Consider the following 12,482-nt stretch of genomic DNA (forward strand, 5'->3'; position numbering starts at 1 on the left):
CTCTGACAATCACAATACTTAGTGCTTCCTTATCTATTACACATGTCTTGCTTCATATATCTCTCTGTTTGATCCTTAATTCATGTTGTATAAATAGATCTCTTATGTCGGTGATCTGTTCATTGCTTCAATCTTACAAACATGATTTATCGAATGAATAACCCTACAAAATATTTCATTGGATAGATGACCTCAAGATCATACAAAATCTTTAAGTGCAATTTCCAATGTGATAACGGTTCTTTGTTCCTCGATCTTGTTAACACATTTCCCATGTGTGTCTAGGTTCAATGAATCTGGTAACACATTTCACTCGGTGTGTGTTAACTCGGTATATCATTTTTGCTGCTCAGTAGACATTGAGTGTTACTCGGTAGATAGCTCGGTGTATACTAGGCTCTATGATGACTTTCTTCTATAACCGACTGCTATGTGCTTACCGACTGAATATTTCAGTAGTAGTAATCGACTAGAGTATATAGAATGACTTTGGACATTAAAACTAATGGCAACTTAGTAAGTAGTAACACTCCTTGAGTTCCCTCCTCACTGGTGACTACTTCAAGTGGTATTAGAGTGAAGTTTTGTTTTGAAGGTTGTGTGTCCTAAATTTTGTTTTAGGGTGGTGGATTGCGGATCTAACCTGCAGTTGCAGAGGAATACCATGAATTAATGGTGTGAAGAGGTACTAGGAATGGTGGAGCACGTGGGAATATAGACCCTGCTGTGATGGAAATGTTGCAAGGAATAGCATCCTAGTAAGAAGCCATGGAGACAACCCAGAGAAAAGGCCAACATATTGAAGATGTAAGTGAAGATGAAGGAGAAGAAGTCCTGACTGAACAAGGGTTTTGAGTAGGGAAAACACTAAACCTCATTTTACCCCACTGGAATATGATGGGAAGTTAGATTCAGATGAACTGATGGATTGGATCTTGGAGATGGAGAAGTATTTTGATTTTAAAAACACTGCAAAAGAGAGGAAGTTGAAGTATGCCTATACCCAGTTGAAAAGTTGTGCATCTCTTTGGTGGGAGCATTTACAAGTTGATAAATAAAGAAGAGGTAAAGAGAAGATTAAGACATGGGATAGGATGATTGCTAAGTTAAAATCAAAGTTTGTCCTAATAAATTATCAAGTGGATTTATTCCAAAAATTGCAGAATCTGAGACAGAAGGAATGTAGTGTGAAGAAGTACACCGAAGCATTTTACAAATTGAACATCAGATCTGTACATGTTGATGATGAAGTTGAATAGATTGTAAGATATTTGAAAGGATTGTGGATGTCTATACAAGATGAACTTAGTATGATCAAATTTGAGATTGTTGAAGAGGCTTATTAGTATGCCCTGAAGGCTGAAGAGAAATTGAACAAAAGACATGAGTAGAGAGAAAGAGGTAGAGGTGGAAGGTTTACCAGAGGAAGATTTCAAGGAGGAAGAGGATATAACAGAGGAAGAGGAACTAGTACAGATCAGAACAAGGACAAGGAAGTGAGAAAAGAAGGTAATTCATATCGAAAGGATGATAGAAATTTATACTGGAGGAGAGAACCAGATGGTTACCAGAATGAGAACTTTGGAGGACAAGATATGAGGACATTTAGAGGAATGTTCTTTAAGTGTAGAGGAGAAGGACACCATGCATTTGAATGTAAGAAGACAGAGGCTACCGAAAGAGAAGTAGTGGTGGAAGAAAACTCCACTGGATCAAACAATAAACCAGAAGATGGAGAATTGTTGATGATGAGGAGAGATTTGTATTATACCGGAGGAGATGAAGAACCCTTGCAGAGGAAGAACCTGTTCAAGACCAAATGTAAGGTATTCGATAAGTGTTGCAAAGTTGTTATTGATAGTGGTAGTTCATATAATCTTGTTTCAGAAGAGATGGTGAATAAGTTGAAATTTGAGAGATTGAAACACCCTAAGCCTTATTAGATAGCATGGATTTAGGATGAACATAAGTTGTTAGTAAGTGAACAGTGTTTAGTAAAATTGAAAATTCAGAATTATCATGATGAAGTTTTGTGTGATATTATGCCTATGGATATTTGTCATCTTTTGTTGGGAAGACCTTGGCAGTTTGATAGATAGGCAATACATGATGGGAGGAAGAATACATACACTATTGTGGCCAATGGGATGAAGAAAACATTGTTACCTTTGGAGGAACCTTTGAAGAGTGAAGTCTGTACAAATACTAGAATCTATTTAGTAGATGGAAAGAAATTAATGGATGGAATGAGACATGAGAATGTGTGGTTTTCCTTAATTCCTAAGAAGATTGAGAGACCAGAACTAGAAGCAGAACACTCGATAGAGATAAGAGATTTGTTGATAGAATATGAGGACATCATTTTAGATAATTTACCTGATGGATTGCCACCTATTAGAAGTATTAGTCATTGCATGGACTTGGTTCCCAGAGCTAGTTTGCCTAACAAAGTTGCACACCAGTTGACACCGACAAAAAATGAAGAACTGAATAGACAAGTGCAGGAGTTGTTGAAGAAAGGTTTGATCAGGGAAAGTATGAGCCCTTGTTCAGTACCAATAGCATTAGCACCTAAGAATAATGGAGAATGGAGGATGTATACTGATTCAAGAGCAATAAACAAGATCACAGTGAAATACCAGTTTCCTTTGCCTAGGATGGATGACATAATGGACTATTTGAGTAGAGAAAAATACTTTACAAAGATAGATTTGAAGAGTGGGTATCATCAGATCAAGATCAAAGAAGGTGACGAGTGGAAGGCAACATTTAAGACAAATGAAGGACTATATGAATGGTTGGTGATGCCTTTTGGATTGACTAATGCACCGAGTACTTTCATGAGGCTGATGAATGGGGTATTGAAGAAATCCTTGGGTAAGTTTATTATTGTGTATTTGGATGAAATTCTAATTTTTAGTAGAACAAAAGAGGAGCATTTGTTGCATTAAGACAAGTTTTACAGAGGTTGAGAGAAGAAAAGTTGTTGATTAATATCAAGAAGTGTACTTTTATGAAGGATGAGTTAGTCTATTTAGGATTTGTGATATCTGAGGATGGTTTGAAGATGGACCATGAGAAAGTGAAAGCCATTGTTGAGTGGCCTACACCGGAAAGCATTAGAGAGGTAAGATCATTTCATGGATTGGCTAGTTTTTATCGGAAGTTTATCAGAAATTTCAATTCAGTTTGTAACCCTATGACTGAGAACATGAGGAGAGATCGAAAGGAATTCAAGTGGACCACCAGAGAAAACAAAATTTTTGAATTATTGAAGCAGAAAGTGACTGAGCAACTTGTGTTAGCTTTACTATATTTCAATAAGGTATTTCAAGTGGATTGTGATGCAAGTGGAACAACAATAGGAGCAATTTTGAGTCAAGAAGGGAGAGTAGTAGCATATTTCAATGAGAAATTGAATGATGCCCGAAAGTGATATTCAATGTATGATCAGGAATTTTATGCCATGATTCAAGCCTTGAAGAAATGGATACATTACTTGTTGCCTAAGGAGTTTGTGTTGTATATAGATCATCAAGCTTTGTAGTATTTGAATAGTCAGAGTAAGTTGAATTGGAGACATATGAGATGGGTAGAATTCTTGTAGAGTTACACATTTGTGTTGAAGCATGGAAGTAGGAAATCTAACAAAGTTGTTGATGCCTTGAGTAGAAGAAGGAATTTGCTGATAGAGATGAGAGTGACAGTATTAGGTTTTGAAGATTTGAAGACCTTGTATGATGAAGGCCTGAATTTTGCAGAACCTTGGAAAGCATGCAAAGAACTAATTATGGTTGATAGAAGCAAATGGTTGGATTATTTCATTCAGGATGGGATGTTATTCAGGGGAGTTTAGTTATGCATGCCTAAGAGTTCCATGAGAGAGAACCTACTCAAAGAGAAACATAGTGGAGGTTTAGTTGGACATTTTGGCATTGATAAAATAGTTGTATTGGTGAGTGAGAAGTACTTTTGGCTCCATATTCATAAGGATGTTAAGAAATATGTGTAGAGTTGTAGATTTTGTCAAGTTGCAAAAGGTAGTAGTCAGAATGTGGGATTGTATAAACCTTTGAAAGTATTGGTAAGACCTTGGGAGGATATAAGCATGGATTTTGTACTTGGATTGCCTAAGACACTGAGAGGGAATGATTCTATATTTATGGTACTGGATAGATTTTCAAAGATATCTCATTTCATACCTTGTAAGAATACATCAGATGCATTGCATGTAGTAGACCTATTTTTCAAGGAAGTGGTGAGGTTGCATGGATTACCTAAGAGCATAGTTTCAGACAAAGACACTAAGTTTGCTGGCTATTTTTGGAGAACACTTTGGAAGAAGATGAAGACAGATTTAAAGTTCAGTTCTACTTTTCATCCACAAACTGATGGACAAATAGAAGTAGTTAACTAGAGTTTGGGAAACTTGTTGAGATGTTTAGTGGGAGATAAAACCAGAAGTTGGGATTTGATCCTTGCACAAGAAGAGTTTGCCTATAAAAATTCAATGAATAGAAGTACTAGAAAAACACCTTTTGAGATTGTTACCAGACTGCATCCTAGAGGAATAGCAGAATTGAGAGACATTAGCAGTGAAGACCGAAAGAGTTCAGAAGCAGAAGAATTTGCAGATCACATGGCAGCATTACATATTTAGGTTAAACAACATTTGGAGGACATGAATAGAAAATATAAGGAGAAGGTAGATGAGAAGAGGAGACAAGGAATTTGAAGTTGGTGATGAAGTGATGGTATACTTGAGAAAAGGGAGATTCTCGGTTGGAACTTATAATAAGTTGTAGATGAAGAATTTTGGACCCTATAAGATTTTGAGAAAGTTCAGTTCTAGAAATGCATATGAAGTGGAGCTACTAGATAGTCTAAGTATTTCACCTATATTCAATATTGCACATCTTCATGAATACCATGAACCAAAATTCAATGAGGACAGTGTTGCAGATCTTGAGAAACAACTACCTTGGAAGGAACCAGATCTAATTGAAGAGATTTTGGATAGTGGGATTGGGCGTAATACTTGGAATAGTCAGTACAAATAATATCTTGTGAAGTGGAAGAGTAGACTAGTTGAAGATTCATCTTGGATTTCTCAGGTAGAGGTAGACCACCTTGGTTTCCCTCTGACCCTAGCAAAGTGAGAGGCTCACTTTTTCATTAACCTCGGATGTCTGATGTAGGAGCATCCCCGGTTCACTAGAATCTTGCATCAACCAAAAACATTTCCTTTATGTTTTGTTTGCAGTTTCACTTTTCCTTTATGTGTGTCCTAGTTTTGGCTCACCATATCTTGTGGAGTTGGATTCTACTTGAAGACTTGATCATCTTTCTTATTTTCAAACCGCATCTCCTTTGGATCACTTTCTAGTAAGATATTGCTACTGGTTTCCATGATAGTTTCTTGTTACCGGTTGTTCCTTTGTTATTGGTTGCTTGAGACCTATTTTGGTGATCTACCAAAACCCATTCCAAAGCTTGTGGAGCCTTGGATGTTGATCTTGATGTTTCTTGGTGTGTGGGCGACCTTCTACGTTTCATCTTTTGGATTTTTTGGAGGAATCTATTGGTGGAAGCCGACCTTGTTCATTTGGCACATTAGGTCTTGTTATTCGGGTTTTGATCCTTTTGAGCCAACTGGATCCTTTGGATCGATATATATATATATATATATATATATATATATATATATATATATATATATATATGTATGTATGTATGTATGTATGTATATATATATATATAATCATTATTTAGAATACAATAAATTGAAGATCAATTAGAATCAATCAGAGATAGACTGTGCCTAGAAGATATATCTTTCGATTCATGGTTTCGATGTAACCTATTCTACCAGGCCTGTGTGTCGATATGTTGTAACCCTGTTGTTACCAGTTGGATGTAATAAAATTTCATGCAATAAAACTATATGTTCTACATTTCCTCCATCGTATCTGTGTGTTTCTGGTGTGTTTACTCTTGCTGACTAGTTTGGACTGATCTCCTTGAGGTCCCTCCTCATTGGTGACTGCTTCATGCAAGTACTGTTTATGGATTCCATAATATTAGTAATCCACCAGATACTCCTACTGATGGAACATGTGATGATTTTCATTTGTTCGATTTGGGAACAATCTCAAGAAAGGTTTCTTGAGAAATTTTTGTTTCTTGTAGCATAATTATATTTGCCCCTGATGAGTCAATTTGTTTCTTGACTCTCTTTCTCTTGACATTATAGGAAATGATCTTCATTATTGTCTAGGAGGGAAACATGCCCTCCTTGGTCTTTTAGATGCAAAAAAGTTACCATCTAGTGTAGTCTGTATGTCAACCTCTATTTTCTCCTTTGTTTTGGTTTTATTATACTTTTTCCCATTCTTGTTTTCTTTGGATTATAAGTTTGGGAAGGGGTTTGCATGATGGAGAGAGTTTGGGAGTAATAAAAGATCAAATCAGATGATTGTTCATTGGTATTTTGTTGGCCATTAACTATCTCTAACTCCATTGAGTTAATAATGGGTAACTATTGTGAGGTGTGACCTTTTATCAAGGGGGCAGGGGGGAGGTTAAGAACATAAGTTCTCCATCTTCAGATAGTCTAGAGAAAACTTTGTTAATTTGGGCTGCTCAAGTTAAGTTGCTAGTGAGGATGTCCTTTGATTCCTTGTCAATTGGACCCTCTATTTCAGACTCTGCAATCATGAAATTTTTGTCTATATGTGGTGAGTTTTGTGCCTTTATATCTTGATTATCCTCATTTAGAATTTGTTCTACAATTTCATCAAATAATTGGGATATAGTTGAATCCAATAGTTCTTTCCCTGTCTTATTTAGATCAGTTGTTCTTTTATTTTGAACTCCCATCTTGTTGTTTAGTTTCTTTTGGGGAAACACCTTGAAATTCATGGTGTGTTTATCAAACATTATCTTCCTCATGAAATAATCAAAAGAGGAATGAATTTGGTTAGGTATAGGAAGGACTCATAAGTAGTTAATAGAATGATCATGCCATGAGCTTGTTTCCAACGGATTGTAAGGATGTCATCCTAAAACATTTACTGAGTTAGATTATTTTGAAGAAATAGGGGAGATCCTTGATGTCTTTAACCACCCAGATGGCATTGGTCCCCTTGGGGTGAGTTTTACTAATTGAATCAAATGAGGATAAGGGCGTTTACGTATAGTAAGAACAATATAGATAATATTGGGAGAAATGAAGAACGATCAATTTGATGTTGTATGCTTAAGCAAAAAAGTATGTTGTCCATGTTAGACAGTTCAAATAACCGGAAGACAACTAAGAGGGGGGGTGAATCAGTTGTCACCAGATTACTAAAACCTCAAGAAATTAACTACCCACAGTCAGATAATATTTTTGCAGTAAATATGTGAATTACAATTCAGGGGCCTGCACTTACAGAAAGGCCAATATCCTAGAGAACACTACTCATCACAAAAGGAGTCTCACTGACTACATAGAAATCCAGAATACAATCTGGAAGAAGGAATGAACTGCAAAGATAACATCTCCTAAGTCTGAGTATAGTTCCGGTTAAGCTCAATACTAGAGGACTAAATCCTCTTACATAAACCCAAATTGATCTCCAATGGTTGACCAAATCCTCTGCCCGAATGATTATTACATTATTCACTCATTACATATCCATATACCTTTCCTATGATGATCTACAATGAGATCTTACATCATATATATACAAACCCTCAACCATAAACAATAAGGTCATCCACCAGACAATAAACCAATTACATAATTATAAAACATGTCGGCCTAAGACCAAACAAATAGTATCCAACTCATAAGACATCCTGAAAACACATCGAGAGGTCCAATCCACATGTTGCATTAAGTCAGTCCATAACCTAGATGAACCGGGACCCAATATAGGTCCCCATGCTAGAGTAGTGATCTCCATCCGTTAAGTCTCGAACAAGAACACAAACAACATCCATAAACTTCACTAGAAGTTGCACCAACACCACTTATGCAATTCATCAAAGATCTTCATCAAAAGATTTGTCAGTGAAACCCTCACCAAAACCAGAAGCCAAGCTTCCAAGTAAATAGGATAGCATCCGATCACCAGACCAAAAACAACTGACTGAATATGATTATGAGTATCATGAATAAGTCAATTCCATAACCAAAACATATTGGAGCCTACGAGATCATGTCGGATCCAACCTACCGGGACCAGAAGGGTGCCAGTAAAGCTTCCAAACAACTATTGTTGACATCAATGACAAAACATCAATGCAACACAAAATCAATTCTTCCAAATGGCCAACAATCTCCCCCTTTGGCATTGATGGCAACACTAGATGTGAAAAACATCTAAGTACCAAGAAATGCTAAACAAGTCTCCCCCAATGGAAGACAACCAATAATCTACCACATAAAGATATAGAAATAATTTTTTGAAACAAAGACCAAAATCCCCCTGTGAACAGTATCTCTATAAAACTCTAAAATATACATATATCTCTCCCTGATGTATACGACCAACTCCTTAAGATTCTTTTTCACATCAATATCTCTCCCTAATGTATACAACCAACTCCTTAAGTTTCTTTTTCACATCAATATCTCTCCCCCTTTGACATTAATGCCAGAAATCTGACAAAAATATCAAAGCAAAAACATAAACCATTGAATCACAAAGCTGACTACTCCCCTTGAGTAGTAGCATCCCCACATCAGTGTCAGAATGGAAAATATCTCTGATAATGCATACCAGATTGATGTCAAATCGCATCAATGAAGTCTCTACCAGAAGGGCAGAAACCCCTAATCTATCTCTTAAGTACTCAAATGATTCTTTAGGCAAAGGTTTAGTGAAAATATCTGCACAATCTTCTCTTTCGTGTTCACATAAACCAATCTAACTTCATTTTCTTCCACCTTTTCCTTCAAAAAGTTATACTTGATAGATATGTGCTTTGTCTTTGAATGAAATACCAGATTCTTTGATATATCACTAGCAGCAGAGTTATCACAGTGAATAACTATTGGTGCATCACAATCCACCTTTATATCCTTCAACATTTGCTTCATCCATAAAACTTGTGTATAGTTAGTAGCAGCAACAACATGCTTAGCTAAAATAGTAGATAAAGAAGTACATGATTGTTTCTTGTTGATCCATGAAACCAACTTCTTTCCAAGAAAGAAAGCTCCACCAAAAGTACTTTTCCAGTCATCAACATCTCCAGCCCAATCAACATTTGTATATGTACATAAAGTTATGTCATCATACTTAGGGCACCACAACCCATATTTTGATGTACCTTACAAGTACCTAAAAATCCTTTTCACCACTCTCTCATGATTTTCTCTAGGATCACTCTGAAATATTGATACAATACAAACAACATTCATTATGTTAGGCCTAGTCTGATTTAAATAAAGTAGACCTCCAATCATAGATTTGTATCTAGTAGAATTTATCGATGAAGAAACATCTTTTCTTATCAATTTCTCACTTGTAACCATAGGAGTACTTACCAGTTTAGAATCTCCCATACCAAATTTCTTCAACAATTCCTTAGCATACTCAATTTGATAGATGAAAATACCTTTGTCAATCTGAGTAATCTGCAAAACTAAGATAAATTTCATTTCCCCAATCATAGACATTTCAAATTCATCCTTCATATTATTATCAAATTCCTTACACAACTTATCTTCACCTCCAAAAATAATGTCATCAACAAATACTTCAATTGTCAGTATATCATCATTAGTGATCTTATAATATAAATTACTGTTAGCATTACCCTTAGTAAAACCAAGCTTCAAAAGATATTTATCCAACATTGCATACTAAGCTCTAAGTACTTGTTTCAATCCATATAAAGCTTTCCGTAACCTCCAAACCATGTTTGTATCATCTGATAGTGAAAAAACATTAGGTTGCTCAATATAAACTTCCTCATCAAGATCCCCATTCAAAAATGCACACTTAACATCCATTTGATAAACCTTGTAGTTTTTATGAGCAGCATAGGCAAGAAATAATCTTATAGCTTCAATCCTAGCTACAAGTGTAAAAGTCTCTCCATAATCAATTCCTTCCTTCTAAGAATATCCTTTACAAACCAAGCTAGCCTTATTCCTTATAACTTGGCCATCCTCATTCAATTTATTCCTAAAAACCCATTTAGTTCCAATAACATTCTTATTTTTAGGTTGGGGAACCATAGTCCATGAGTTATTTTTCTCAATCTGATCTAATTCTTCTTCCATAGCTTTCAACCAATATTCATCTTTACATGCCTCAATTACTGATACCGGTTCAACTTGTGAAATTAAACATACCTCATTAGTTGCCAGTCTTCTTTTTGTAATCACCTCATTGTTCTTATCCCTAATGAGCTGATCTTCTGAATGATTCAATCTCACATACCTAGGAATCTTCTGACTCTTTGTTCCTCTTCCCGGTTCTTAAGTTACTGTAGAATTTTCTGATACTGTTGGAGTAACTGGCTCAACATTTTGTTCTGGTAAAGGTGCTATCAGTTCAGATATAATCATTTTCACTACTGGTTCCTTCTCATAAATGTTGATTTGACCTCTATTCATCTCATCCACTTTGACATTAGCACTCTACATAATTCTCTGTAATCTTTTGTTATAACATATATATGCCTTTCTTTCATTAGAATAACCAAAAAATATGCCTTCATCACATCTATGATCAAATTTTCCAATGATATCACCTCTCCTGATATAACATTTACTACCAAAGATTTTGAAATACTTAACTATAGGTGTATTGCCCAACCATAATTCATAAGGTGTCCTATCAGTTTCTCCTTTGATATGAACTTTGTTGAATGTATAAACCATTGTGCTCACTGCTTCTCTCCAGTAGATATGAGGTAGAGTATCTTCCATCATCATTGTTCTAGCAACATCCAAGATTGTTATGTTCTTCCTTTCTACAACTCCATTCTGCTAAGGTGTCCGGGGAGCAAAGAATTGTCTTCTTATACCATGCTTCTCACAAAAGTTATTAAACTCATCGGATGTGAATTCTCCACCATGATCTGACCTCAAACATTTAATCTTACATCCTATCTCAGTTTCCACTTTAACCTTAAAGATTTTGAACTTTTCAAATGCTTCGGATTTTTCTTTTAGAAAAGTAACCCACATCATTCTAGAATAATCATCAATGATTAGCATGAAATATCTATTACCTTGAAAAATTTTAACTCTAGAAGGACCACACAAATCATTATGAATAATATCAATAACATCATTAGATTTATCTTGTATACTCCTAAAAGAGATTCTAACTTGTTTACCCATTTGACATTCTTTACATAGCAGATTATAGGGCTTCACAATCTTAGGTATATCTCTAACTGCCTTAGTTGAAATGATCTTCACAATGCAATAAAAAATCACATGACACAACCTTTTATGCCATAGCCAACTCTCATCAATCTGTGTAATCAAACATGTCTTCTCATTAGAGTTCAAATGAAATATATTACCTTTTGTTTGTGTACCGGTTGCAATCTTTAAACTAGATCTATTAATGCTTTTGCATTTTCCATCCTTAAACTGTAATTGAAATCCATTGTCCACCGATTTTCCTACACTCAAAAGATTATGGATTAAACCTTCAACATAATAAATAGTGTCAGTATTGTTCTTACCATCCAATGATATAGTTCCTTTTCCTTTGATCATACATGCTTTGTCATCTCCAAATCTAACTAGAACGCCATCAAATTCTTGCAAAGATAGAAACATCCCTTTATCTCCAGTCATATGATGTGAACAACCACTGTTAATTACCCATTCACCCTTGTGTTCAATTTTAGTGGTAAGTGCCTTCTCTTCAAGTACATTCTCTTCCAGTGTTGGAACATCTTCCTTGATAGCTAGTCACACCCATTCCTTCCCATTGCTGGAACTACTAGCAGAGTATTTTTCCGGTTCATTATCAAAATTAGTAATACCTTCCCCATCCACTATGTAGCATGACTTGTCTTTGTTTTTCCTATACTTATACTTGTTCTGATATCCATGGTTAGGCTTAAAATATCTTCTCTCTTTCTTCAAATCTTGAATTCCTTTCAGGACATCTAGATGCAAAATGTCCAATCTTATTACATACAAAATATTTAAAAGGTTCTTTTCCTCCATACTTTCTTCCTACTGGTGCTTTAGGTACATTTCTAGAAAATAGTGCTTCAAGTTGCTCAAACTCTTCATCTTCTCTCTTCATATCATCCAATTCCTTTGCATATAAATCTTTCCAATCTTGCTTACCAGTTGCAGATGTAGATGCATGAAAAGCAGGTTCACCCTTCACAGCTCCAAAAGGTCCAGATTCTTCAAGCTCAAAAGTAAATAATTTCCCAACTAAGGTATCTCTATTAACAGATGTATTATCCATTGTTCTCATCTCATTAATAGTAGTAGCCTTCATCTT

The sequence above is a fragment of the Cryptomeria japonica genome, chromosome 5, assembly GCF_030272615.1.
Source record: "Cryptomeria japonica chromosome 5, Sugi_1.0, whole genome shotgun sequence".
Taxonomy (NCBI): domain Eukaryota; kingdom Viridiplantae; phylum Streptophyta; class Pinopsida; order Cupressales; family Cupressaceae; genus Cryptomeria; species Cryptomeria japonica.